At 39.4% G+C, this 15,529-nt stretch overlaps 1 protein-coding gene across 2 annotated transcripts in view; it reads right to left on the bottom strand.

The window, feature by feature from the left end:
* Nucleotides 1–15,529, bottom strand: part of Slc14a2 (solute carrier family 14 member 2) — a 445,750-nt gene that overhangs the window by 417,343 nt on the left and 12,878 nt on the right. The window lies entirely within an intron of this gene.

Genomic DNA, 15,529 nt, shown 5'->3' on the forward strand with positions numbered 1-15,529 from the left:
CAAAAAGGGAAAAGAAAAAAATGTGAGAGAATGAAAAGATGAAAATAAAGTGTTTGTAGATGGGGAGGGGAGGAGGGGGTGAAGGGAGGGCAGAGGTAAGGGGAAAAAAATGAGAATCAAGACTTGCCATGTAAAGGTACATGATCCCAACAATGAATGTAACTGTACTGTATCCCTAAATGTACCAATAAACTCAATAAAAAAAAAAAGACTACCTATTCTCAGAAACAAATGGCAATCTTCTGAAATAAGTTCATACTCTACAGAGCAGCAGATGCTGTCCTATCTAGCAGCTGCAACATGAGCTCTTTAAGGTATTCTAGGGCAATGATCTTTGGTGAACAAAACTCTAGCTGTTTAGCCAAGAGTTATATTCTCAATTCCACTGAGATTCTTGAATAAATTGACAGTGCTGGGCAGATGAAAGAACTTAATAATTGGGACTTATTTTTTTTCTGAAAATTTCAAGCAGAATGATTGACTTTGGCCAGAGTTATAATGGGAAGAAATTACCTCTGATATTACCCGGAAGACCATAAGCAGTTGAGACAATGAACTGTCCATGTGGCATTTCTTTATTTAATATTAAACCTGCATTCTTCTAATAAGCTAATTTCTTACTTTACTGAATGGCTGTAAAATCCAAAAAGAAGCAGAGGCCAGTGTGTGAAGATAAGAAGCTATTGTACTTTTCTGTATGAAGGCACTATGACCACTGGCAGGTCCTTGAAGCTGAGGCAGTGGGTTTGGGGGAAAGTGAACTCTTTGGAATAAGCACAGAATACAGATACCCTCGGGAGGCAATAATTAGCCCAGCGAACCAAAGGAAACTATGAACCGAGCAAGTCATGCCAAACACATGGCCTCATCATGGCTTAGCTTCTTCTCTCTTCAGAGCCACAAAGATTGCCCTCTCATAATACAAATGACTCTGTCACACAGGAAGTACTCCAAGAAAGACCATACAATAAAGTAATTTTGTGTGGGGTTTCTCCCAAGGCTCCTGGGTGCTCCCTACTCCCTTTCTGCACTTTCCCCTATCAAGAGAAAAAGATAACAAGCCTGAGAAGCTTAGTGAAAGCCTATCTCAAAATAAAATTTTAAAAAGGGTTGGGGATGCAGTTCAGCGGTAAAGAATTTGCCTAATATGCACAGGGCCTTAAATTCAATTGCTATTAGCCACTCCTCAGGAAAAAAAAAAAAAAAAAAAAAAAAAAAAAAAAAAAAAAAAGAAAGACAACCCATTCACCAGGGACAAAGAATTACACAATCTGTTCAGCAAAACTTAGTTTGTGCTGAGGTAGTTTACCCTGAACAGGAATGGCATTCCAGTAATAGATATTTGTTGGTTATGGAGTTTAGATCAGAGATTAGAAGAACACTGACTTTAAGAGCCAACTTGTGGAATCTCTTAACAACAGTGCAGAAAGATACTCACCCAGGTTCTGCCTGTGCCTCTACAGCAGCCCAAGCTCACCCACCTAGTCAACACATCGAGTCCATTATTAAGTGAGTCTCTGTGTTAGAAACTTGCTGTTTAGAGGTAAGCTAAGGGAGATAAACATTTTCTAGTGTCTCAATTGCAAGAAGAAAAATTTGGACCAGAAAGAATTTGTCATGGTAAAAATTTTATGTAGGCATTTAAGTAGGAAAAATATTAGGGTATAAGAGGTCAAACTGTACCAACCTCTCATGGCTTCCTCTCAAACCAGTTCAGCAATGGTAGCTTTGTCGTGTAGCCTGGCACTGAATTGCATTTTAATCACATTATTCTTTTGTGGTTTCATGGCTGTGTTTCTCAAGTGGCATCTAAATCACTTTGTGGCATCTCTCACGACATCCAGCCTGAAGCAGGCTGCCCAGGAGGTGCTCTTTAGAAGCCCTTGTAAGAAAATCAATTGAGCTGAACTTACAACAGGGCTTTTTTAAAAAGTAATAATCTAACATATTTATATGTAGTCTCTGGAGTTATGTCACAAAGAGATCATCTATGGTGCCACCCTGGTTTGCCAAATGGATCTTCAAAGCAGAAATCCAAATTTTTCCACATTTTAAAATAATCACTGGAATGCTAAAGATTTAGTACAATGTGTTGAGACATGTTACTTTCATGACCCAGTTGATCCTTTGCCTTCTATTCCCACAGGTTCAACCCCAGTTCAAGCTCTCATCATTTTGTGCTTTTATTTTTGTCAGGGTTCTTTGTTGAAATCCATTAGCCCAGTTCTCAAGGCCTCTTATGAAAGGCTTCTAGCGTCATCAGCTGTTCCTTCCCAGAGCAGTATGCATTTCTTCTGTTGCAACACTTTTTATACTTGTACCTATTTATCTGAAATTGCTTTCACTACCACCTTACAAAGCTCCATGAGGGCAGTGGTGGTATTTATAACACTAATCCCTCAGTGAATGAACTATTTGCTTCTTCATGTACACCCTGTGGTCTAGGATAATTGAAATGTGTGTTGTTCTCCAAATATGCCCCTCATTCTTCTGCATCATGATTGCTTCATTTTGCCTGCTTATATTATTTGCGTTATGAACATAGTAGAAGAACACGTTGGAGATGGAGGAAAGACAATGATTTGGGCATAATATACATGGTTAATGACGAGAAAGGAAAGGTTAGAGTGTCCTGGCTAAAAAGGAAGGACTTTCAGTGTCATAAGGTATGAAAAAGGACTAGCTTAACCATCAAGATACCAAGATTTTATAATTTCAGTTTTTGACTCTGAATGATGCTGTGACTTTGGGTAAATGACTTGGGCCACTCTATACATTGGTTCTTTACTCTGTGAAGACTGCATACTAGTGCGTCGGTGTTTCTAAGAGACAATCTAGGATAACTATAATATAGCCTATGCCCTGGCCCTTCTGACAATATATTTATTTTGTTTTTATTATTAAAGACCTTAAGTAATTGAAACACATGATCAAAATGTTTTTATGCCTTAGACAGTAACCAAAAAAATTAATGATTCATTCTGATAACTTGTACAAATAACATTAAGAAAACATATTGTGGAAAGCAGCTACGAATCCCAAAGCTTTCCTTCCTGGACATGCTGAGCATTAGATTTAGTTCCAAAACATTTTTAAAAATCCTTTTTATGCTAGTCTTTGTGAGGAATAACTGGTTAGGTGGAGCCTGCCCTCTAGGATCTGTGCTAGGCAGAAGAGTGGCTCTCGATGTCTACAGTTGAATCCCTAGAACCTGTGATTATGTTATCTTATGTGGATAATAGGACTATGCAGATGTGATTCAGCTAAGGGTCTTGAGATGGTAAGATTTCCCTAGATTAACCTACTTGGGTGGGCACAATCTGACCACATAGCTTCCTAAAACTGGAGGACCTTCCCTGGATGTGCTCAGAGAGGAAAGACTATCTATAGAAGAAAGTTTAGACAGAAGCAATGTCACTGCCTTTGAAGAGGGAAGAGAAAGTCCACATCCAAGAAATGCAGGTGGTTTCTAGAATCTGGAAAAGGCAAGATAATAGATTCTTCCTTAGATATCCCAGAAAGGAACACAAATCTGCTAAAACTGGTTTTGGCCCTATGAGACCCTTGCTGGACTGCTGATCTACAGAACTGTAAGATAATAAACTTGTGGTGTTCAAGCCACTATGTTTGTGGTGATTTTTTATGGCAGCAATAGAAATCTAGTACAGATCTTATGAAGTAATGAAGAACAAACCAAAAAAGAAATCAACAGCTTAAGGCATCCAGAATTGATTTTGCAAGAATGAAATCAACTGATAATAGTTATGTTGATGGTAATGAGAACCTTTGAATTACAGTTAATATATACCGAGCCCTGTTCCAAGATATGCATATATTAATTCATAGAATTCACAAGGTAAGTTTTACTATTGACATCATTTTACAGATGAGGAATATCAACTAACTTGTCCCATAATATATGGGAAGCACACACAGGTCCAGAATTTGAATCCAAGCTGACTGGCTATAAATGGATACTCTCAACCATATCATTTCACGGAGTGGGGATTTTGATATGGGAGTCCAGCAGCAACTTCCTGGATTAGTTATTTGCTTGACCTTGAACTGGTGAGTGGGGTTTTGAGTGAAGAAACTCACAAGACCACTTTGTGGCATGAGTGTCATGGAAGTGTCCTGGGAGCTCCTCTGCACTTGAGGAATGTGGGGTTTGAGTGAAAACTACTTAGACAGCCAGAGGGCATCCTGGACGACACAAGTAGACGCAGTAGAGCTCATTTACCCCTTCACCTGATCTATAGGGAACATAAGAGTCAGAAGACAGTGGAAAGGGGCTAGACTCTCAGGAGACTGGTATTTATTAAATTCTTGTCAAGTTCTGAATTATTTTTTCCCTCAACATTTAACTTGATTATTAACTTCTAAGCCTCCAGAATTCAGTAAATGGCTTCTATCTGTGTCCCCTGGAACATCTACCAAGGGGCCTAATGAACACATGACAATATTAAAGAAGAATTCAGTTAACAAATGAGCATTTGTGTCATATCATATATTCTTAATCTTTCATTAAAGTGTGTGCCTTGTCTGTTTCCTGAAAAGAATGCAGGTGACCAATGCGCAGTGGAAAAGCAGGGAAACATGTACTTGCCAAGCTAAACAGTCTTTCTAAAAACTTGGACAGGGTCTTTGGATGCCATGTTTGAGTGATTTTTGCCCTGGTGGAGGAGTGATGGTGTTAAGAGATATATGTTCAGTGCAAAGCCATGGAAATCTCTGGAGACATGGATTGGGCCAGGTGCTCAGCAGCTGTGTGATCACAGTCACATGATAGGAAAGCTAGATGTGTAAGGGGTGGGGCCCAAGAGATGTGACATCATGCAAGACATCTTCAGCCTAGCCAGATGTCTTGGATGTCTCCCTACATCCAGCAAAGTATTAATCAAGCACTTGAAGTTACAGGAATCCTGAATATAATTAGCTTTCTTATGTCAAATGATAAAGAATGCATTTTTACAACATGGTCTGATGAGGGTGAAAGGCAGTCTGATACCAGGAAAAAAAAATCCAAAAATGCTGTACAGATTCAGTGCAATGCCAACTGAAATTCCAACACTATATTTCACAGAACTAGAAAAAAGAGTCCAAAAATTCATTTGGAACTAGAAGAGACCTAGAATAGCAAAAGCCATCCTAGGCAACAGAGACATGGCAGTGGGTATAACAATTCCCAATTTGAAACTATACTACAAAGCCACTGCAATAAAAAAGGCAAAGAAACAGACCTGAGGATCAGTGGAACAGATTGGAAGACACAAAAACAAATCCAGATGTACTCAGCTACCTCATCTTTGACAAAGGAGCTGACCATCCTCAGTGGAGGAAAAATAATCTCTTTAATAAATGGTGTTGGAAAAACTGGATTTCAACTTGCCAAAGATTAAAACTGGACCCTTATCTTTCACCATGCACTAAATTAAAATCCAAGTGGATTAAGGATCTAAATATTAAAATAGAAACACTAAACTTGCTGGAAGATAAGTTAGGCAGAACTCTTGAAGACACTGGCATAGGAAAAGACTTTTTGAACAAATCCTCAGTAGCACGGGAACTAGCACAAAGAATCAACAAATGGGATCTCATCTTATTAAGAAACCATCAACAGAAGACAACCTACAATGTGGGAAAAAGTTTTTACCAGCTGCTCCTCAGACAAAGAACTACTATCGAGAATATATAAAGAATTCAAAACAATCAGCCGCCCCAAATATAAAGACCCAATTCAAAAATGGGCATCTGAAATGAACAGACATTTCTCAGACAAAGAAGTAAAAGCAGCAAGTAAATATATGAAAAAATGTTCCACATCACTGGTCATTCGAGAGATGCAGATGAAAACAACACTGAGATTTCACCTAACCCCACAAAGAATGGCTGCTATCAAGAAATCAATCAATAACAAACGTTGGCGGGGTTGAGAAGGGAAAGGAACCCTTCTCCATTGTTACTGAGAGTGCAGACTGGTGCAAGCACTATGGAAATCAATATGGAGATACCTCAAAGAGCTGGGACTAGAGGTTCCATTTGACCCAGCCATCCCTCTGCTAGGTATCTTTCCAAAAGAATTAAAAGAATCATACCACAGTGATATATGCGCACCAGTGTTTATAGTGGCACAGTTTGTAATAGCTAAAACTTGGAAACATCCCATTTGCCCATCAGTTGGAAACTGGATAAAGAAGATGTGGTTTTTCTATAAAATGGAATACTACTCAGCCACAAAGAATGAGAAATTATATTCATTCATAAGAAAATGGATACATATCGAGGATATACTCCTAAGTGAAATAAAGAAGTCACACATGTATAAATACCATATAGTTTCTCTGGTGTGAAAAACTATAATAGTACATAAGATCCTAATGATATAATTGACCATGTGAAATAGGAAGAAAAGGGCTAAAGATGCAGGGAAATTGGGAAGGGTAGGGGAAAGGTAATAGGGAAAAGAAAAAAATATGACAAAATGAAAAAATGGAAGTAAAGTGTTTGTAAATGGGGAGGGGAGGAAGGGGTGAAGGGAGGGCAGGGATAAGGGGAAAAAAATGAGAAACAAGACCTGTCATGTAAAGGCACAAGATCTCAATAATGAGCATAATTGTACTGTATACCTTAAATGTACCAATAAACTCAATTAACAATAATAATAATAAAAAACAGAAAACCTTGGAGTTTTAGTTACCCTGCTGGACAACAAAAAGTGACTCCTCCATGCCCAGATGAGAGGGAAAGGGGGCCGCTCACATATCCTCATGAAGGAAACTTCCTGTGTCCTGCCTTGGTGGCAGCGACTTAGCCTGACCTGTATCTCACGAAGAGGCTAGAACTCTCCTGAAGAAGCTTTAAGAACCTGAAAGTCAAAGCACGCCCCACTTGGTAAGAGTGGGTCCCATCTGTGGGGACCATTGCATTCAGGGGCAGCCAAGAGAGGGTGCCCAGTGTTGGAAACATCTCTACCTCTAGAAAATGTTCTGATAGCTGGCTACTGTGGCCTACAGGTCTATAATTTCAGTACTCTGGGAAGCTGAGGCAGTTCAAGCCCAGCCTAGGGAACTTAACTGAGTGAGACACTGTCTCAAAGCAAGAACTGAAAGGGATGGGATTATAGCTCAGTTCAAAGGCTCTGGGTTCAACCCCCAGTCACACACACACACACACACACACACACACACACACACACACACACAAACTTTTCTGACAATTACTTTTATTAAGACTCACCAGTATCATGGCAACTTGCCCATATATTCTTTTCCAGGGACCTTAAATATTTTCCTTTTCTTTTAAACCAAAATACAGTTCAATTTTAAAGAAAATGTTATAATAATAATAATAAATCACCCATGTTCTATCACTAATGCAACCTCCATTGTCATTGTTCTTATTTTTAATTTGCTTTAATCAATGACAGATTCTCTCATGTCTTATAGAAAAGACATCCTCAGTGAGAAAATGAAAATAGAAAAGGAAGAATTCGTCCATTATCTACTTAAAGTGATACAATCAACATTAAACATCTCACAAAGGATTTCTTTGTATATGAACCTAGAACCTTTTTTTTTTCCCTGAAGTGGAATTCAGCCCCAAGTCTTGGGACAAGTTTATTGAAATTTAGCAAATTAAAGTAACTAACATATGCAGCTTGTTAATGCAAGGAGCCAGAGAATGTGGTTGACAAGAGTATGGAAACAGCAGTACATGCCTGCACAGATGAGGATTGGTGCTTTCCTCTCCTGTAATCTGAGCCCAGTTGGCTTCCCAAACTGTTCTCCCACAACTTCACTGAACAAGCCTTGGAATCAGACATAGCCAAGCTCCACAGCCTGCTCTGGTTTGAATGTGTCCCCTTGAAAATTCAGATGTTGCCAAGTAGTGGTAAGAGCGGGGTCACTTAAGAGGTGATTAGACCACTAGAGAGCCTCTTCCTTATGGGACTGAGTGCCTTATAAATGAAGTGTCCCTTGGCTGGCTGGTCTTCTACCTTCTCTGTTTGAAGATGCAAGAGGAGGATTATCACTGGACCAAATGCTCGTACCTTGGTCTTAGACTTTCCAGCTATGAGAACTGTGAGAAATAGCTTTCTGTTCTTCATAAATTACCCAGTCTGTGACATTCTGCTATAGCAGCATGAAGAGATGGAGTCATCATCTTTGTATTTGCAACTTTTCAGCATTGTCCCCTTTGCTCTGATCATCCAGTGTTCACCTTGCATGTATTATTAGCTATTGTTGCAAAAGCCTTCTGTCCTTCCTCGGTAGAGCATGGGATGATAATTTTTGCTTTCCTTAGCCTGCTTCCCAGTTACAAGAGGCTGAATGACTTTCTCACCAGTGAGACAAAAGAGTCCAGTTTTCTTGGAGAGAGATTGGTTCCGAGAAGCATTTTTTCTCTCCTTCTGAAAGGTAACAGTGCTGGCGCCAAATTTTCTCCCTTTCCCCTACCTTGAATACAGATGTGAATGCTGAAGGTGCATAGCCTTCTTGTAACAAATGATGAGGATGAAAGAAAGGGCAAGAGAATGGTTATCTCTCACTGAGGTACCCAGCGTGCACCTGCTGCTGCCTGCTGCCACACTTTCCAGGACAGAAAAATAAGCTCAGTAACCTAGAGTTCTTTTTCAGTTTTACTAATTGTAACCCACACTTTCTTAGCTGATAGGACATTTTCATCATGCTCCCTAACCAATATAACCTGAGAGGCAATGAACAGAGTGGGTTCAAACAGATCTTAGAGCCAATTTTATTTTTAAATCCCAGGTCTGTCACTTACTAGCTATACAACTTTGAGCAAGTTGTCTAATTTATATAAACTTCATTCTACTTTACCAAAATGTGGAAATGACAATAGTGTGTGCTTCATATAAATGCAAAAGGAAATAATTCACATAGAATATGTAAAGCATAAGCTAGCAGATGAGTGTCAAATAGCATTGGTTTTCCTAGTGGAGGTGGTTCATTGATTCCCAACATCGAGGGAAGATAAAGGTTTCTGAACTTTTCCTGTTTCCCAAAGTGAGTCTCTCTGGTCTAGATTTCAGAGCCATGCTCTGACTCTATTGAATGGAGAAACAAAAAGGAATGCATATCAGTCACACATCCATTTGGCCTGCCGGTGTCTTCTGGGCCTCCACCCTGTAGCCAGTCACCTTGGTCATGATGAGATTTCATAGTAGTTGTTATTAATCCCACAGCTGAGATGGGGGCCTCTTCCTACTCTACCCAACAGGGTTTCTTTGTCTTTGTTTTCTGGTACTGCTGGGGATCAAACCCCAGGCCTCCTGAATGCTAGGCATGTGTGTACCACTGAGATGCATCCCCATCCCCTTCCTAACAGTGTCATAAAAGGGAAACTAGCAGTAGTTGGAAGGAGTAGAGTTATGAATCCATTTTCCAAATCCCTGCTTCCCAGGCCTGTGACCAGGCATCCCAGAGGCCCTGACTGTTACCATGGCAGTCAGCCCTGGGACCCCACACGTCAGCCTCTTGGTCTCCATCACACTTCAAGGATGGGAAAAATAAATTTTTCAAAGAGTTTCCTTACCCCTTGGGACCTAAGGATTATGCTGAAACTTTATTATTACTTTAAATAAATAAATTACTCCCTTGAGGCCAGATGAAAACATGCTCTTATTAAAGTTTTTAATGGAGGAGCAGAATTAGAGAGAGCAAAATCAAAGGTGCCCAAACGGATTGAAGTGGCTCCTCAGAAGCTGACAGAATAGCAATTTGTATTTATATTATGCTTCTCATCAAAGGAGCATTTCACAAAGGCCTTGTTTCCCCAGAGCTGCCCACAGAGCTCAACACAGAGGAGCCAAGAGCCTTCCCAGGCAGAGTTCTCAGTCTTGGGGCTCTGTCCAAAGTGGCTGACCTCTAGCCTGGTCCTGCAGGGCTGGCTGAGACTCAGAACCTTTGGCAAAGCCAAGAGAGGGTTCTGTGTCTGCAGGTCAATAGGAAAGAGAATGAATAGCTCTCTCCCATGTAAAGATTCCTACTGGAGACTGGCCATGGAAGCCCAACCAGGGGAGGGGGGCTGTATCTACCACCAATCAAGACACACACACACACACACACACACCATGAAAATTCTTGGAAAGAATAGCCCATCTGGGGTTGAGTTAACTCCTCAAATATCTGTTAGCAGGAACCAGGATTTCTGACTGGTTTTCCCTGTATTTCTGAAAGGTTAGACAGTAACAGAATATTTTTTTCTTTCCTTTTGTTCTAAGAGGGAAACAAGACATCTCATCTTGTCAGAAGATCCTATTTTGTCTTTGTCTCCACAATGCTTGGTATGTGGAAAGGCTTAAGTGTTCACCAATGAAATGACTACACATGTGAAATAGTGAAGGACCAGGTAGAGAGATGAAATGAACGGCAGGTCCAAATTTTTCCAATAGGAATGATCGCTCTGATCCTTGGGAGCTGGATAGGATTTCACTCTTCAAACAGAGAAGCAATTAAATACTATGACAAACTTTTATGGAAAATGTATTCTTGCCTGGCACTATGATAGAAACTAAATGTATTTTTGTAGTTTAAAAAAGTATAATCCTCACTACAGTCCTAACAACATCACTTTTCTGATGAGGAAACGGAAGTTCAAAGAAGCTGTGAGTTGTCTGTGAACTGGTATGGTCAAGATTTGAACAGAGCTCTTTTGGGGTAGAAATCCATTATTTTCTTCAAGATCACCTGCTTCCTTCCAAATTTGGTCTTGCCTCATCTTTTCACTGTAAAGTTAACATCCATTCTTAGACCATGAAAGTTCCATATTTTTAATGCCTTCTCCTATTTAGCAAAAATTCTGTATTTTCTTTAGAGCTCAACCCCACCCTCAAATCTTCCAGTTTTTAGACTATGTCCCAGTCCAGCCACCGAAAGCATATTTGATAAAGAAAGGCTGGAGAGGAGATCCAATAGCAATGAACAACAGTTTGGACATTCTGTGTGACGGCAGATGATGTCTGTGACACGTCTTAGGCTGTTTTCCTTCCTGAGCCCCCAGTGTGACCTCCATTTTTTTTTTACCATGTGTAGCACCTGAGGCAGGTCATTAAGCAACAATTTTCTTATTTAGAAAAGTGAGGGTGATAATCAGACTCAAACTCACAGTGCTATTGGAAAGATTAAGAGCCTCAGTATAGAGGTCCTGGCATGTAGTCATGCTGACCATGATGATCACTGGTGCTAAGTGTGGTGACTGAAGCACCTGCTTAAGGTGCCAGTGTCAATATCTATGGCTGGTTAAATCTTGGACTGAGAGTGAGCCTGAATCCAAGGGTGTTCAGTGGCCTCAGCTGAGTGTCACTGGGAAAAGCAGTGCTGACAGAGGGAAAGAACTATCTGGGACCAACTTCTGGAGAGATAGATCCTTAGCAAGTGACCTAAGAAGTGTGAGATAAAAATGGTATCCAAATGGCTTATAATATTTAAAAGAAATGATAATGTACAATGGCATCAGAAGGGCAGTAGGTGATGTTTTCAGACCTGTGTGCCTCTCTCTTGGATAAGCATTGCTCTTTCCCAACTTTGTGTCCTTGCTCAGGTCCCTGCAGCTGCTGTCCAACCCTCATCCTCTATGACCTCCCATCTTTGTCTATGACAATAGTGACTATCTTTAAAGTCCAGTTAAAATTCAGTTGTTCTGTGGAATTCTTCTCCCTACTGCACTCTGAATACCCCTCTCCTTTCTCTGAACCCTTACATCAGAACTGCCTGTACCTCTCACATGTCAGCCTCAGTATGGTGCCCTCAAACTAATATTCCACTGTTCATGGTTAAGCCCTGATGTCTGCAGTTCTTCTGAACAGGACCTATGCCAAGTAAGGGTTTTATATTGCAACACCAGGTCAGAGTTGAGGCCAGATGAAGCTGATAACCATTTTTCAAGTTAAATACTTATTGGACAGAAGATAAGTAGCAACCAACTGATCTGGCAGGGTCCTAAAAGTTCAACCAGTCCAAATCCTTTAATCTGAAATAAACGAGTAACCTAAGAATCAAAAAGGATGTTTCTATCTCAGAGTCATAGTTATTGTCAGAAAGCAGCCACCTAGTGTGGCTTTACTCAGGCTATGGAAGTGCTAAGATTTCTAGGAGAATTGAAGCCAAATTATGCTTTCCATCCTTTCCATTGCTTTCCCTCTTCATATCTTTATCTTAATGGAAATTCTGAGCTTGGCTGTTTAATTGGGAAAACAGCCAGAAGTGTTCTATTGTGAGTCTTCCAAATGTTGCCTATTTTGAGCATGTGCACTCTTTTCCATTCCATTCCATTGTGCTGAAATTCCTGCAGTTCCCCAAAGCTGCCAGACAAAGCCTTTGTACATCTTTACCATGCCTCATTTCACTGTACCAACCTTTGCCTCCTCAGGACTTGTCTTTAAGATGATCACCTATATGAAGTCTTTGCTGCCCAACCCCAAGCCTCTGTTGAGTGTTTTTACCAAGTAATAGGATTCTTTGCATTTTTCCTGCTGAGAGCTAGATTAGATTGCTATTTAGAGCCCTTATTTTATTGCATTAGAACTTTCTGGCTTGCTTGACTATATTTGATCCCTAGTGTCACACTGAGTACCTGTTTGGGTTACACTTCCCTTGAAAGTGTTCTTTGGGAGAACCTCTCCACTCACATCCCACACATTTTTGAAATATGTTTCAGAGGAGGGTTGCCATCTCAGTATGACTGTGTGTCCCTGGCTACAGTAACAAACACGGGAGTGATCACTATAGAATCTGGACCAGTCAGTTCCTTACTCCCATGCCATACAGATTGGCACATGAAAGCCCACTTATGAAAAATGGGCCAATCAGAAGCTCTCCCATGGATCTTTAAACTCAGACTTAGGGGTAAGTACTCCTCTTAGTCTTTAAAAAGGCACTAAGGATGTACAGCCAGAGATTCTGGAAAGCCATTAGTCTCTCCTACTAAAGTAGCTGTTCTGGAATAATAAAGCAGACTGAGAGAGAAAAGCAAAGACAACATTTGAGGCAAGAGAATATTAACTACGTATAATTCTTCAATTTCCCTGTCTAGCTGCACCCCTGTAAGATGATGTATTTTAAGGCTGAATTGTGCTCTCCCCAAATTTTTGTGATGAAGTCTTAATCCCCAGTACCTCAGAATGTGACTATGGTTGGAAATAAACCTTTAAAGAAGAAATTAATTTAAAATGAGCGAATTAGGATGAGTCTTAATCTGCTATGCCTTGTGTCCTTATAATAAGTGGAAAAAGTATGGACATAAAAAGCGGAGATGCACATTCGCAGAGGACAGGTCATCTGAAGATGAAAAGAGAAGTGACTATATATGAGCCAAACAGAGAGGCCTCTGAGGAAACCAACTTTGCCAATCCCGACAACTTTGGATTGTGGATTCATGAGAAAATAAGTTTCTGTTGCTTAAGCTACCTGATCCCTTCTGTTGCTTACCTACCATTAAGGTAAGATTCCTACAGGAGTCAGAATTGGAGACCACTTTTCCACTCCTTCCCTCTTTCAGCACTTGGGATTGAACCCAGGTCTTTCACACTGAGACTCATCCCCAGCCCTTTTTATTTTGATGACAGGATGTTCAGTTGCCCAGACGGAACTGGAAACTGCAACCTTTCTGCCTCAGCATCCCAGAGTGCATCATTGCACTGAGTTTGGAGATTACTTCTTAAACATTGAATAACTTGACTTTGCTGGTTGGTTGGTTTTCCTCCTCTATTTACTATAGCCCACTAATTTTATTACTTGAAAGGGGTCTCCTGTTTCTCAAATACAGTTTCTGAATATATTATCCTACCTTCCTGTCCGTTAATTAACCTCACTACCTGTTTAAAAGAAAACTGAAGATATTTACTCTGGAAAGTTTGGAAAATAAAGCACTAAAACAATGGGAACTTTAGCAAGTCATTGAAAATGTTTAGGAATTGATAACTCAGGTTATTAGAGACATGGAAATGAGAAACTGATTTTTTTTCCTGCTTTCTGCTCTTTTGCAAATGGATGTTCTACATGAGTCTTATTTAGCCCCCTGAATATTTTACCTATAACTTTGGCAACTCCTTCCACTTTTTCACCTTCTCATCTTTACTGTGTTCTGAGCCCTCCATGTAAACTTGCTTCTAACAAAGGATTTAAGTATTCTCATATTTTTCTTGCCTCACATAGCAAAAGATTATGAGGAATATTTTATTTAAATAAGATTATTTAAATAACATCACTGTATCTTCTACAAAAAGGCATATAAAACATTGAAATTATTTACTACTTCAATTTCTCAGAGTTCTTTATGTACAGACAAGATACATTCTTAAGCTCAGCTAAAGGAATTTCAAAGCAAAAAGCAGACAAATTCCCTGAGTAAGAATATAAGTGCCTCTGTCCAAACAATGGGAAAATTGAGGCATATGCATCTACCTGTGGATCACAATCTACTCAATTCAGAGCTTGAGAAAACGTACTTTTTCACTTTCGCAGATGTTTTCCTTTTTGCTATCTTACACAGTTTACCTTGTTTTAATACAGAACTTTTCAAAGCATTACTAAAATTATAGCTAAGAAAATGATTCTGTGTTCAGATGTGCTTGGAAAACACTGAGGAAAATAAATTAAGCATTTTTAAAAAGCAGAAGACTTTTCTCAGAGACTTGTAAAGCTTCTGTACTGAGAAAACCCATGAAGAATGCAACACCCATGAGTTTGTCTGACTTATCAGGCCTCTTGTGTGCTGAGCATCTTTTAGGATTAGAGGCAAGGGAACACTGGCTTGATAACAGAAGCCACTCCAAAGACTTAAAGACAAAAATGTAAATATATAAAAAGTTTTGGTTTTCTTTTAAAATTCTAAGTCATTACTTCACTTACCATAACAACTAATAACTTCCTGGAAAGAAATATGATTTCTAGTTGGCAACATATGACATATTCTTTCTAAAAAGTACTGTAATCAAGTCCTTAAGCCAAATAAGAAGAAAACTGGGGTTTGAACCCATAAAAGAAAGAAAGAAAGAAAGAAAGAAAGAAAGAAAGAAAATGTTTTGAAAGCTAGGCATTACTTCACTTACCATAACAACTAATAACTTCCTGGAAAGAAATATGATTTCTAGTTGGCAACATATGACATATTCTTTCTAAAAAGTACTGTAATCAAGTCCTTAAGCCAAATAAGAAGAAAACTGGGGTTTGAACCCATAAAAGAAAGAAAGAAAGAAAGAAAGAAAGAAAGAAAGAAAATGTTTTGAAAGCTAGGCTTACCAAATAAGAAAACTGGGGTTTGAACCCATAAAAGAAAGAAAGAAAGAAAGAAAGAAAGAAAGAAAGAAAGAAAGAAAGAAAATGTTTTGAAAGCTAGACTTACCAAAAGAGAAAGTCTTTTTTAATTCCAAAGGATCTCCTTTCCAATTCAAAAGCCAATCTTGTCAAATTCAATGACAGAATTTTACCTAATCTCACAGTATAGGGAACAGACAAAAGTAGAGATGTTCCCATCAGATAAGAATGCGAGAAAGAATTCTCAAGAGAGA

This window comes from Fukomys damarensis, unplaced genomic scaffold (genome assembly GCF_012274545.1).
Source record: "Fukomys damarensis isolate Sample0158 unplaced genomic scaffold, DMR_v1.0_HiC HiC_scaffold_30, whole genome shotgun sequence".
NCBI classification, from domain to species: domain Eukaryota; kingdom Metazoa; phylum Chordata; class Mammalia; order Rodentia; family Bathyergidae; genus Fukomys; species Fukomys damarensis.